The sequence below is a fragment of the Chelonoidis abingdonii genome, chromosome 7 (genome assembly GCF_003597395.2).
Source record: "Chelonoidis abingdonii isolate Lonesome George chromosome 7, CheloAbing_2.0, whole genome shotgun sequence".
Lineage (NCBI taxonomy): Eukaryota > Metazoa > Chordata > Testudines > Testudinidae > Chelonoidis > Chelonoidis abingdonii.
In genome coordinates, this window is record NC_133775.1 from 28,135,272 (window position 1) to 28,150,355 (window position 15,084).

The 15,084-nt window shown below is 40.0% G+C and overlaps 1 protein-coding gene across 18 annotated transcripts in view; it reads left to right on the top strand.

Annotated features, from left to right (window-relative positions):
- ADGRL2 (adhesion G protein-coupled receptor L2) overlaps positions 1–15,084 on the top strand; it is a 501,988-nt gene that overhangs the window by 272,173 nt on the left and 214,731 nt on the right. For all 18 annotated transcript variants that reach the window (XM_075067759.1, XM_075067760.1, XM_075067761.1 and 15 more), the window contains exon 3: positions 12,245–12,286. The gene's annotated coding sequence lies outside the window, so the exon portion shown is untranslated. The remainder of the gene's footprint in view (positions 1–12,244; positions 12,287–15,084) is intronic.

The window sequence follows — 15,084 nt, forward strand, 5'->3', positions numbered from 1 at the left end:
TTTCTAAATATATAGAAGGTTTAGGATATTTCTGTTCTGAAAAGAACCTTCTAAATATCAACAGTAGAAGACCTGAGAACCACACACACACAATGTTCACAGACACACTTTTCCCCTTTCACTCAATGAAATTCACTCCTGAAAAGGCCAGCCTAAAATCTGTGTGCCATTTAAATCCTATTTAAGCACTCAAAATAGGGCTTAAGTAGTGCACTGGTTTAGTGCTTGCCCTGTGAATAGGGGTGATTTTCATCTGTCGTGCACACTCCTGTCTACTGCCTCTTTATGTTCCATTTCAACTTTACTGATACTGGTTCCAGTCAACACTGTCTTGCAGAGATGAGTTGGAGATGCAAACCCATGAGACTTACTGCTCACAAAGTCCTGGAATGCACTAAGTAAGGAAGCAAAAATAGAGCAAAAGAAAAGAAAAATTGTCTAATCTCTTTCAGTTATAGAAATCTAAAACTGTTTGGAGGAGAGAGCCATTTTCAAGATCCCAGTGTCCTTTTACTGAGTTGGTGAAATATACTCGAGTTTCTGAGTAAAGCTGGTAAATTGTGAATATTTTTATCCAAGATTTTAAAGTTACTTTTTTAGTCTTACAAATTGGATACATAATATTTAAAGGCGCAAGAAGACAGACAGTACATGTAATAATACCAGACATTTACACACACATAAACCCAGCGGTGCTGTCCCCTCTGTACTATGTACTGCTTTTCATAAAAGAAATGACCCTCTGTTCAAGGCAAGGGAGTTATATATGTATACACATACTCTTTATACTGCTGTGTTATGGTATGTTATATACTGGAAGTTCTCAGGTGCGGATTCCACCCAACCAGTAGGCAAAAGAATGGTATGGGACTTTGAAATTGGAAAAAGTCAAAGTGATCTCTTGACAGAATTATATAACCGTCTCACGCTGTCTCTGAACTTCACTGAATCCTTGAGGTGACAGAAAGCTGGCAGGCTAAGTAGAGGCAGCTGCTCTCAATGGTATGCCAAAGATGAATCTGTTCATGGTGATCAATGACTGAATGCTCAACAACCAAAGTCATTGATCACCATGACCCCAGTTGCTGCTGAGTCTATTAGGTTGTAATGAAAGCTTAAAGAAGGGGGGAATAGGTGATACAGAGCAGGGCACACGCAGGAAAGGAAGGAGAAGAGTCACAAATACTACACCTAAAAACTGTGCAGGAAAATACAAAGCCCATTACTTTGTATGGGGTGCTTGATCAAATGGATTTTTCATTAAGATTCATGGATAAATAAATATTGAGAAATTCGGTTCTATACATAGGCTGAGATTCCAAAAGAGCCTAAGGAAATTAGATGCTTGTCTCCCATGGAATTTCAATGAGAACTGGTCACCTAACTTCGTTAGGTTCCTTTCAAAATCCCAGCACCCTTTCAGCTAATTTATGTATTTTTAGTTGCATATAAAAGCAAGACATCACCCCCAGCACACATCAAATGTAGCAAAAGAAAACAATAGAAATGGAATACAACTAGAGTATATTATGTGGATGTGCAAAATATATATATATATTTTATTATAAAAACAATGAGGATTCTGGTGGCACCTTGAAGACTAACAGATTTATTTGGGCATAAGCTTTTATGGGTAAAAAACCCACTTCTTCAGATGCGTGGAGTGAAAATTACAGATACAGGCATCGATATAGTGGCACATGAAAAGAAGGGAGTTACCTTACAAGTGGAGAACCAATGTTGACAAGGCCAATTCAGTCAAGGTGGATGTGGTCCACTCCCAATAACTGATGAGGAGGTGTCAATACTGAGAGAGAAAATTGCTTTTGTAGTGAGCCAGCCACTCCCAGTCCCTATTCAAGCCTGAATTAATGGTGTTAAGTTTGGAATGAATTGTAACTCTGAATTTCTCTCTGAAGTCTGTTTTTAAAGTATTTTTGGTTGAAGGATGGCTACTTTTAAATCTGTTATTGAATGTCCAGGGAGACTGAAGTGTTCTCCTACTGGCTTTTGTATGTTACCATTCCTGATATCTGATTGGTGTCTGTTTATTCTTTTACATAGAGACTGTCCAGTTTGGCCAGTGTACATGGCAGAGGGCATTGCTGGCACATGATGGTATATATCACATTAGTAGATGTGCAGGTGAATGAGCCACTGATGGTGTGGCTGATGTGGTTGGGTCCTCTGATGGTGTTGCTAGAGTAGATGTGGGGACAGAGTAGGCAATGGGGTTTGTTACGGGGATTGGTTCCTGGGTTAGTGTTTCTGTGGTGTGGTGTATAGTTGCTGGTGAGTATTTGCTTCAGGTTAGGGGGCTATCTGTAAGCAAGGACTGGCCTGCCTCCCAAGGTCTGTGAGAGTGAAGGATCATTTTCCAGGATAGGTTATAGATCATTGATGGTGTGCTGGAGTGGTTTTAGCTGGGGGCTCTACATAATGGCCAGTGGTGTTCTTTTATTTTCCTTGTTGGGCCTGTCCTGTAGTAGGTGACTTCTGAGTACCCATTTCGCTCTGTCAATCTGTTTCCTTACTTCCCCAGGTGGGTATAGTAGTTTTAAGAATGCTTGATAAAGATCTTATAGGTGTTTGTCTTTGTCTGAGACTGGAGCAAATGCGGTTGTATGTTAGGCCTTGGCTGTAGACAATGGATCATCTGATGTGTCCTAGATGGAAGCTGGAGGCATGTATAGCGGTCAGTAGATTTCCGGTATAGGGTGGTGTTTATGTGACCATCACTTATTTGCACTGTATTTTCCAGGAAGTGGATCTCTTGTGTGGACTGGTCCAGGCTGAGCTTGATGATAGGGTAGAAATTGTTGAAACAGAGGTGGAATTCTTCAAGGGCCTCCTTCCCGTGGGTCCAAATGATGAAGATGTCATCAGTGTAGCACAAGTAGAGGAGGGGCACTAGGGGACGAGAGCTGAGGAATTGTTGTTCTAAGTCAGCCATAAAAATGTTGGCATACTGTGGGGCCATGTGGGTACCCATAACAGTGCCACTGACTTGAAGGTGTAAGTTGCCCCAAATCTGAAATGGTTGTGGGTGAGGACAAAGTCACAAAGCTTAGCCACCAGGTGTATCTGTAATTTTCACTCCATGCAGCTGAAGAAGTGGTTTTTTTACCCACAAATGCTTATGCCCAAGTAAATCTGTTAGTCTTTAAGGTTCCACAGGATTCCTCGTAGTTTTTGTGGATACAGACTAACACGGCTACCCCTCTGATGCTTTTTCTTATGTTCCGCTCATAGGCAATAAGACAAAAATAATCAAACAATTGAATTGTTTCAAAAAAGGAATCCTTTTAGTGCAGGTCTGCTCTGAAAAGGTGACTTTGTGAGAATGACGGCGCAGGGTTCTACGTGCATTGTATCTCAATGATTTCCATATCAAATTTACTCAGTTTACTACTAAGAAACTGGTTTACTGATTCAAACTGCTAGTGCTGTAAACTCAACCTGGGTTCTAAAAGGCCAAGCTGGACTCTTTCTGTCTTATGCATCCCCTTAATTAATAAAGAGTCTGCAGGCCAAATGCTGTCCTCAGTCACACATGTACAACTCTAGTGCTTTCAATGGGGTTGAACAGTTGTAACCAAGGGCAGAATTTGAACACAACAAGGATGTATAAATGGCTTCATTGCTATAGTGGATTATGCACAAACTGGAAGAGAATGCAACTTACTCTATCAGAGCTGTGGCTGATGGAAATACAAATGTTTTTCACTGAAGTGAAATCTCAATACTAGAGATGGGCAAAATTTTTCAGCTGAAATGATTTTTGCAGGGGTCAAAATAAAAGAGATGAAAGACCCTGTATTCCATTTAAAATGCCCCGAGCTATCAGGCCTCCTCTTTTCCCATCCTCTGTACCTCTCTCTCTCATAAAAAACCAAAAACCAAAAACCAAAATATTTTTATTTACACAGCAATCTTTCAGCCTAGCCCTGGTGACTAGGTTTGGATCAGGGGAAGTAGTAATTTAGAACTTTTACATTCAAGGCCAAATTATCTATCATCTTATTATCAGCAAGCTCACCACGAAATGTGTGGCTGCAATCTCTTGCATTAGTATAACACTTCATTTGCAAAAACCCAAATTTACACATGTAAATGCATATTAGTGAACACCCATTTTACTGGATGAATTGCTGGTTGAATATTTCATCTCAGTATCCCTGATTTTGCACAATACATGTAATATTCTCTTGAATTTCCTTTGATCAGCAACTGCATACTCCTGTTAGGTCCTTTTACTGCAGTCATCCTCAAACTGTGGGGTGTGGAGAAACATGCGGGGGTGGGGAGTGCAGTAGGGCCCAGGCCAGCCTCCCAGTGGGGTGGGGAGGGATCTCCACCCAGTCCCAATCTGCCTCCAGCTTCGGCCTCCAGCTGCAACCCCAGCCCTGCCCCCAGTCTTGGGCCATAGCTCCACTCCAGGCCTAGCCTCAGCCCCCAGCTGCAGCTCCACTCCTGGCTCCAGTCCCGCCTCCAGCTGCAGCCCCAGCCTCAACTTGTCTGCCACCACGGACCGACTCCCAGCCCCAGTTCCCAGGCCGGGCACAGACAGGGGTCAGGGTGATGTGACATGAAAAGTTTGGGGACCACTGCTTTACTGGAATCTGTCAAAGGTTACGTCTATACTACCCGCCTGATTGGGAGTAGTGTTCGATGTATCAGGGATTGATTTATTGTGTCTCATCTAGACGCGATAAATCGATCCACTAATTGAAGCCCGTACTCCACCTTGGCAGGAGGAGTAAGCGCAGTCGATGGGGGTGCTACGGCAGTCAACTCACCACCGTGAGGATAGCCAGGTAAGTCGAACGCGAATAGCGTAGCTGAAATTGCGTATCTTAGTTCGAAACCCCCACCCCCACCCCAATCCCCCACTAGTGTAGCCCAGGCCAAAGTCTTTCAATGTGAAGGGATCTTTTACAGTTAGTTTTAGGACAGTTCTATCAGTATTAGACTTATTTGATTTTTCTTTATCACCTGAGATCAGTAATATCCTATTTGGACTCACATCTGATTCTCAGATATTCTGGATGTTGCTATGTGATTAGTCTGCCTTTTGCTAGGTTTCTGATCATGGGAAAGTTCTCCACTGTTCATACATTTTCTGTGCTCTTTTTTTTTTTCTTTTCTCTCATTCAATCTCCACCTTAGCTTGTTTAACAGGGATTCCCTTCAGCTTTTGTCTTGAAGGGAGACAGAGTTGCACATGTCATTTTGCTTGGCGTTCACAACACCTGTGTGAACATTTCTCAGATCACATCTGCTGCATAGTGGGAGCAGAGGCAGTAGACTCCAAGAAGTTCATGGAGACATGCAGTTCGAAAAATTCCTGCTGCTTTTGTTCTTGCCTGTAGGCATTTTTCAACAGTTTTTAGTTCAAGTGCACCTTTACCTCTTGTTTAATTTTAATTTGTCTAACAATTTAATAATCCCTTTAGGGAGTGGTAGTGCTATAATAAAAGCATGTATAAATTTTATAAATATAAAACCAAGTAGGAGCTCCTTACAACTGCCTCCTCGCCATTAAATGGTTAGGCTTTATCCTTTGACTCTCTTAAGGTTTGGGGGAGAAATAGTTTGTGGTCACCATATGTGTAAAACAGTGAAAACAGAAAATCTGTTGGCTCTTTCCATAAAGGCTAACCTGTAAAAATGAATTTGAGTAAAACTAATGGGATTCTGTAGAAGCCTACAGAAATCACTCCAACCAACATATAGAATTTAATGGAGAATTATATGCTGCTATTGAATTCCATGCTTTGGTTTAAAAATTCTATTAAAAGGCTATCATTCTCTATTAAAAGGACACTCTGAACTTTAAAATTACACTTCTATTACTTACTAACTATTAATTACTTACTATTATTACAAGTACAATTTAGGATTATTATAAATGATTGTGCAGAGAAAATAATTTTGTGCAGTTGACAACACCCTGTGTGTATCAATTTCTGTGACTCCCCTGTATAGTTAGCAAATTTCTCCTAACGTTTGTGTAGGTCTTTCACATGGTCACACAGAGAAAATGCTAACAATAATAAAAAAGGAAACACTTATGTATGTGTTTAACTTTACTCACATGAGTAGTCCCAGTTAGTTCAGCATTGAGTTCAACGAGATTACTCACATCAGTAGAATTAAACATGTCAGAGTTTGCCATGTTCTTTATGCAATGTTATGGTCTAACAAATCAAGCTAGCCAAGAGGAAAAAGAAAACTTCTATAAACAGCTACAAAGCATAGTAGAAAAGGTCCCAGAAAGAGACATACTCCTAGTAATTGGAGACATGCATGCTAAAATGGGGAGCAATAACACTGGCAGGGAAATAAGTATATGGAAACAAGGCCACAGTGAAATGAACAAAAATGGTGACATGTTTGTTGACTTTTGTGGAAGGAATGACCTGGTCATTTGAGGAACTATTTTCCTGCACTGTTCAATTCACAAAATAACTTGGAGGTTGTCAGATCACAGAACAGAGAACCAAACTGATCAGGTTACAATTTGGCACAAATGGACAACTTTAGCGGATATACATAGCAGGAACAAGGCAGAGGCGGGAATAGAATAATGGGAACGAAATTGAGAATAAAAATAAGAATAAAAAAGAGACCCAAACAACAGAGCTGCCCATACTATAACATCACTAATCTAGAACAGATGACGACACAGGAGTTCAGGAATTGTGCTAGCAAACAGATACCAGGCGCTTGAAGATGAAAACAATAGAAGACAAATGATAACATTAATCACTCTCTTTTTCCATATTATAGTCAGACATTTCCCAGTCACTTTTTTCATATTAATTTTTGTTGTTTTTTACAGTGATGTTCAGAGAAACATTTTCAGAAGTATTCAATAATCCAAAAGAGAACAATACTGATTATAGTAATGAAGTGAGACTATAGGAACGTTGCCAATTACATGTTGAGATAAACAGATCTTAACTCTGTCCCTTTCCACATCTCCTTTCTGATTTCCCTGCATTCATTCTGTCCAACTATTGTTCCCGATCATTCCTTTGTTTCCTTCACCATTTGCATTTAATGCCTTTTTTGAGTCCGCTATGAATGAAAACCAAGTTCCTGCCTTCCTTCTGCAACCAACTTCTAAACTCCCACCTGTTCTATGAAGCACTCCCTCATGCTCTGTAATGTGTTTTTCCTACTTGTGCCTCTAGTTCAGCAGTTCTCAAACTGTGGGTTGGGACCCCAAAGTGGGTCACAATCCCATTTTAATGGGTTGCCAGGGTTGACGTTAGACTTGCTGAGGCACAGAACTGAAGTCCAAACCCGAGGGCTTCATAGAATCATAGAATATCAGGGTTGGAAGGGACCTTAGGAGGTCATCTAGTCCAAACCCCTGCTCAAAGCAGGACCAATCCCCAGACAGATTTTTGCCCAAGATTTTGCCTAAATGGCCCCCTCAAGGATTGAACTCACAACGCTGGGTTTAGCTCAGGTTACAGCCCTCCAGGGCTGAAGCCCTTGGGCTTCAGCTTTGGCCCTGCTGCCTGGGGCAGTGGGGCTCAGGTGGGTTCAGGCTTTGATCTCCCCTCCTGGGGTCAGGTAGTAATTTTTGTTGTCAGCAGGCAGTCACTGTGCAATGAAGTTTGGAAACTGCTGCTATAGTTTATAAACTAAGGAAAGCAGGGAATAGTTATTTTTTTGGCATACAGGGCCATGGATACTTATAGTACTATAAAATAATAATAATAATAATTAATAATATAAAGATTATAGGGTAGATCCTCACCAGCTGGAAATCAGCATACTCCACAGAAGTCACAGGAATCACTTTTCATATGAATTCTATAAGTGAAGCAAGTTATATTGCAAACATTGTAATTATCGTCAATGAGTATGTGGGTATTAGATTTTTTTAGGCATAAGTACTTTTGCACTTCAATTTTAGTACAAGATTGCAAAACCTGAACTTTAAATGATCTTTCCTTTCCCTAAAGCTTAAATGCTGTTTGGATACTCACTGAAAACTCATGTGTATATACTGTAATAAATGTGACAGGGAAATAGACTCTTGGGGCCCATTCCTGCAAGCCCTTTTGAACATGAATAGTGTCCTTATTTGTATGAGAAATCCCATTGACTATTCCTGTAAGTAAGGGTTTGTAGGACTGGGACTTTAGTTTGTGGGTTCTGTTTCGGAAAACCACACTGGCGACATAGCAACCTAAATTGCTTTCATTAATGGAGTACTAGACAATGTCTGGTAGACACTGAAAATATGCTGTGACACTACTGTCCTTTTAGCAGGTTTACAACTATGAGGAAAACTACAGCTCAAGGACAATGTGGAGATTATAGTACTTACCCCACTGGCTTTTATTTAGAAGAGCAAAACAACAAATAGATATTTTAATGCATAATATGTGGAAATATGTCATGTTTCAATGCCCTGATCCCACCATACCTCTCATATCTGTCGTTCTCTACTATAATCTAATTGAATCCATGTAATATATTTCTAATTAGCCCTTCACCATAGAAACTAGGCATTATTAGGTGCTATTCCCAGTTTACCTGGATGTTTGCATATTTTCAACCTAGATGTTTTTTCTACTTATAAAATGCTAAACATTTCTATAATCAAAATTTACTAAGCCCTATGCGCATTTTTCTTTTCCTGTCTCTTGATACTGTCAGTATTCCAAGATGTAGTTCCTGGTATTGGTTCATTGCCGCTAATTATTTTTATTTTAGCCTTTGTTCCTGACTTCTCAGTCTGAGAGTTTAAAGAGCTATGGCATACAGCAAGAAGTATCTAATCAAGAGATGAGTAATCAAACAAAAAGCTTTTTGGGGAGGGGTGGAAATGGAATGAACCATACTGTCTGGCTAATTATTGTGTTTCCTGTTCTCAACCCTTAAATAGAGTTCTTGCAGAAACCAGAATACATGCCCATGGCTTGCTGGGTTGGGTTATTAAATAAGTGGAAGCTTTGCAAAGAGGGAGTGGCGGGAGAAACAGCATAAAATCGATGATGTAGAAAGGAGTTAAAGTATACACACTATTCATCTCTTACAGCCTTGGTTGTCAGGGTGCTAAACTCTCTGCAAGTATTTGGGTGGGTGGGTGGGTATGTGCGGGAAACCTAACCATTAATTCCAAAGAGGTGTTATCAGAGGCATCAGGGTTTGGCTGTAAATTTGACTACATTGCTGTGGTGCACAGAGAAATGAGTGAGGAAATATCTGATTAAAGTGTGCATTGCTACTGAGGCAACTGAATGTTGCCATAGCAATTGAGATGAAATGTGCAAGAAGTGAGATAATTAAATCTAACCCCTTTAGTAGTTTTGACAGTCAATGCATTGCCAATAGGAAAAGTTATCTACAGTGTTAAAGATAAAATACATTCCTCATGGAAGTAGTCCTTGCTGATATTTTGTTGTTCCCTTTCTAAACAAATTGCTTCAGGTAACCTAATCTGAATGTTCTTTTTAATAATCAAATACAGTTTTGACCTTGGTCTGTAACTGCTTAGAACTTTCCTGGCTTATTGTATCATGGGAACTGGCTACAAAAAATATCCAAATGTCCCTCCCCTCCTCCACAGCCCCACTTACAGTATGGTAAAGCCAGGACTGTCATGTTTTAGCTTACAATTCAATAATATCTAGAACGTGCTGCCCTCTTCAGGAACTGGCGATTAAAAATACTTGGTTTTGTTTATTGATTCAGAAAATGTAATGAGCAAACATGAACTAGAGCATCTGGTGAGTTTCTTGAACTTTGTAATACACAATCCAAAGACAGAGACTAGTTGCAGAATGCATGGAAAACTGATGTAAAAAAAAAAAGTCTTATCTTACTGGTGCTGGAAGAACAAAATTAAAGCCTGGGACTGTCACATTCATATCCACTTAAAGAATGTATTTGGTCAGTGGAAACAAAAAACTAAGGACATCCCGGAGTTGAGATTTTTTTTAAATAAATTATTCTGTATAATACCAACTGACTAGAAATTAAAGATATTGCATGGCTTAAAAGGGATTCTCACATTAGTTGTCAAGCTAAACTACTCATATGTGTATGTAATTCCCTTTGAAATCAAATGAAGTGTGTGTGTGTGTGTTTGGGGGTGGAGGGAATGGTTTCTAAAAATGACTATAGTCCTGTGGATTCTGCCACAGGAAGGGCAACCATTGCCTGGTCTAGGTGCAGGGATTTTCAAAGTAATAGTGCTGGACCAGCTGTGGGGAATCAATGAATTCACCCCAACACACCAGAGGGATAAACTGAGGGAAAACAAGGCCAAAGTCCAGCAGTCAGATTCAAGGAGCAAAGATCTCTAAGAAGAGCACTGGGGCTGTGAAGAGAACTGTTGTGGAGAGTGGTTTCCTTTTCCTCTTTGAAACTTGGCTGCATTGAGACATGCTGAAGTATCTTTTGCTTTCCTTTCCTTTTGCTGAGGGCTATCCTGTCGTCCTTTCTTTCAGTGGCTAAACAGAGGGAGAGATTCTGTGCTACATCTCACAGGATTGAATGTTGGTGAGAGTGTGTGGGGTGGTGTCTGTACTGAATTTCTTCCGTTTTCAGGATTGTCACAGAGTATCATTCATAAGCAACACTTTTTTTATTTCAGCAGATTATAAAGGATGTTTAATATCTTTTAATAGCCATCTAAGGAATAGTCTTATTTTAATCTTTACATAATGTTTTCAGTCCAGTGCAACATGTTTCAGTCCTTTGAAAAGGGAAATATTTGGTCTCATATGCCATTTGTGTCACTCTAGTTTTATCACAATATAATTCCATTGATCTCACTTTTACACCATTGCAAAACAACATTAATGCACCACTGAAAATAGAGGTTGATTTTTCAAAGGCACAAAGGGAAATTAGATGACCATCTTTGCATTGAAAATGTAACACTAGAATCAAATTTTCCAAACAGTGCACAGACAAATTCTAATGGAAGTGCAATCCCAAATCCCGAAGAGATTGTGAAATAGTCTCATCTCCTGCACAGAACCTCACCCACCCATCCACTCCTGTAATAGACCCAGAATCTCTGACTAAGTTACTGAATTCCTGACGTCATGATTTAAAGACTTCAAGTTACAGAGAATTCACCATTTACACTAGTTTAAACCTGCCAGTGACTTGTGTGCCGTGCTGCTGAGGAAGGCAACCCCCTCCGTCCCCAGTGTCTCTGCCAATCTGACCCAGGGGAAAACTCCTTCCCGACCCCAAATATGGTGATCAGTTAGACCCTGGCATCTGGGCAATACTCACCAGCCAGATGTGAAAGAATTCTGTATAGTTACTCAGAGCCCTCCCCATCTAGTGTCCTGTCAGCATTGGGGAATTTAGCTGTTGCCAATGGGCTACATGCCATCATAAGCAGTCCTATCATACCATCCCCTCCATAAACTTATCAAGCTCAGTCTTAAAGCCAGTTAGGATTTTTGCCTCCACTCATGGGCAGTGGCCGAACCCCGCCTTTGGAGAGGCTAGCCTGCTGGCCCCGCCCCTTCTGCCCGAGTCCCCCTGCCCCACCCCTCCTTGCAGCCAGAGGAGCTGTTGGCCAGCCCCAGCACTGGCCCATACCCCAGACTGCCATCTCCAATGCCGCTCCAGGCCTCTGGCCTGTCCCCTGGGCCAACCTGAGCCGCTCCAGCCCTTGGCCACCAGCAGGAGCTGAGCCCCTGCTGTCTTCAGGGAAGAGGGGAAGTGAGAGTGGGGCATCCCAGCAGAGCGTGGGCAGGGCCACAGCCTGGGTTAGGGCCCCCCATGCCTCCACTGCTCCCCTGGGAAGGCTGTTCCAGAACTTCACACCTCTGATGGTTAGTAACCTTTGCCTGATTTTGAGCCTAAACTTAATCGCCAGTTTATATTGATTTGTTCTTGGGTCCATATTAGTACTTAACTTAAATAACTCCTCTTCATCCCTGGTATTTATCCCTCTGATGTATTTATAGAACGCAGTCATGACTCCCTCACCCTTCTTTCGGTAAGTCTAAACAAGCCAAGCTCTTTGAGTCTTCTCTCATAGGTTAGGTTTTCCGTTCCTTTTTCAAAACTGGCCCTTACTGCCTAAGTACATGTAATATATGTTCAGATCTGCATTAAAATATTGATCTGTGCTTTCTACGATAGATTTGTTTCATTTTTGTTTTGTTGCTGATGTATTGTGTTTGGCAGTTAGAATCCCTATGGATGAAGGCATAATAACTAATAACATTTTTTTTTTGCTTTCCAGAGTATTTATGTTACAATGATGAATTTCTTCTTTCCCAGAATGGTAAGCAGAAAACTATTTCTACTTCTGATAATACTGACTACAAAGAAGAGAGAGTAAATTGTTATAATAAAAGATTGTACATTTATTTTTAAGCAAACTGACAATAGGATAATTATATGGTATATTGAAATGTAAATCTTTGAATATTCAAATCCTGTTCCCTAGCTAGAAAAGTCCCACAGAGTATTACATTTATTTCTAAAGAGACATAAGAATTTACCATGGCCTGTCTACACTGGGGGGCGGGGGGGAATCGATCTATGATACGCAACTTCAGCTACGAGAATAGTGTAGCTGAAGTCAACGTATCTTAGATCGACTTAGAATCACTTACTTTGCATCCTTGCGGCACAGGATCAATGGCTGCCACTCTCCCGTCGACTTTGCTTCCTCCTCTCGCCGAGCTAGAGTTCAGCAGTCGACAAGAGAGTGATTGGGGACCAATTTATCATGTCTACACTACATGCAATAAATTGATCCCTGATAGATCGATCACTACTCACCAATCTATCAGGTAGTGTAGATGTACCCCAAATCTTTTGGAAATGCTTCTGAACCTGGAGTGTTCACCATTGAGGTTTTCTGCATAACTTATTGTAATATATACATAGCCACACACATAAATATAGTTTACATCCTATCAGGAGCGAAAGCAAGTGTATCTCTCCTTTACACTGAGAAAGAGTGAGTCCTATACAATATTTCACTGTCCTGAATTGTATAAAAATTGATCCTTATTTATGTTTCACTAGGGCTTTGCTGTATCTGTGAATTTAAAATTGTATGTTTTCCAAAAGCAGACATCACTTCTTCTGAGAGAGCTGCCTGCTATCATGTTGTTCAAAAAAAGATGGTTTCAGTTGTCATTCTCCATTTTTTATGACTGAAAAAGGCAATATTTATTTTACCCCTTGATCATAATGTCTTTACAATCAAATAAAAAGAAAAATTCATCATATTGTACATGTAAAGGTCATCCTAAAATAACACTTCTGAGCAAACTATACTGAATCCTATGAGTATGCTGCGAGGAGAGGCATTTCCAACAGTTCTTGCGCACTTCCTTTATAAAGGAATTTCTTTCCACTCCATAAAAATATAGTTTGAAATCAACATAAAACCATCAAGAAATGCAACTACTGTTAAAATGGAAAGAAATTTTACTGGAAAAAATATCCCCTCCAAGCACAAATTCAAACTTCAAATGTGACTGCTTCTTAGTGTTATAGCTGAAAGACATCCGATCTAATCCCAGAAGGAACTCAAAATCTACTTTTAAGAGGAGATTATTCAAAAAAATTAATACATAAGAGCATGAAACAATGAAGGATTAAAATGAGTGCCAGCCTGGTTTTCTGTTGTCTTTAAAACAAGGCAGAAGGGTTCCAGAATTCAAGAAAACCCACAGCAACACACAAGTTTAAAATGAACTTTTAAAAAATGATGATAGAGGACTTGTTCTTTGGAACTTTTTTCTCTTATAGGAAAGTAATGCCTGCAGGTGAAGCTGTTTTGAACAAACTTGTTTTTAACCAGTATATCAAACCACTTGAAAATAACGATGAGGTTCTCTGCTTTGTTGATATTTTTACCTGCATACAATAGTGGGTGTCTCAGCAGTATCAGTGTCAAGGATGTATTTGGGAGACTGTGATTAAAGGGGGAAAATAATCATGTACAACTAACAAATAAAAAAGAGCAGCTGCAAGCAGACATGAGAACCACATTTAACCTCCCAAATCCACAAACAAACAAAAAATGCTCAAAAGAACTGAAGAGTCATATTTAATCAAAAAGATTAACTATGTGACAGTTAAGTATGTTTGGGATTAAACCATCAAAGAACCTGTCTCTTTTGTGTATATTTGCCTCTTAGCAGTAGGTACTTGGCACAAGGATCATATGTAGGCTGCAGCCATAGATCCTTGCACTACATATACGCTTTTCTACAGTGTTAAGCAATAATATTGTTAAAGGTAAGTGTTTACCAACAGATTTTGTCCATGTGTTTACCAACAGATTTTGTCCACTTAAAACAGTTTTAGCTTGAGGCTGAATAAATGAAGGAGACTGCTAGGAAAGTGGTGGAAAAGAAACAGCATTTAATTTAGGCTGAAAACAAATCTATTCAGTTGGCATTGTGATTGGGGTCAATATAACTATAAGTTTGCAGGTTAAGTAAAATTATTATTATTGGTTGTGTGCCAGCAGTGCGCTTTGCACTATATAGAACAAAGAAGGGACAAGAGTTCTGCCCTCAAGGGTCATATGTCTTATACAAACAAACAAAATGAAACATGCAGTGCGCTGGGTGATCAGACACTGGTGCAGAATACCAAGATAACACTTTTGGGAGGAATAGGTTTTGTAGTTATAACCATATACCCATCCCCAAATATGACATTTTGCCTTTGGCTCCCAGGTACAGAATTATTATGCTAGTTATGGATTACCAGAATGATAGTATAGATTATCATACTAGTATGGATTACCAGTCGTTTTTTCCTGTTAATAAATTATTTGTTACCTTAAATTAGTGCTAAATATATATATATATATATATATGTTAATAGATGTTAATAGAGCCCTCATGACAATCCCTACTACCACCATAACTCAAACCAATGAACTCGTATACGCTACAGCCTCTGTAATCCTGGAGATGCTTGGCTACACGATCAAGAAGAACAACAGTATGTACCCACCCTGGAAAATGAGGTTGGAGGATAAGATCAAGGCGACTCGGAGAGAAGTTAGTCAGCTGGTGGAACTACAGAAGGGTGTAGAGATTAAGGATA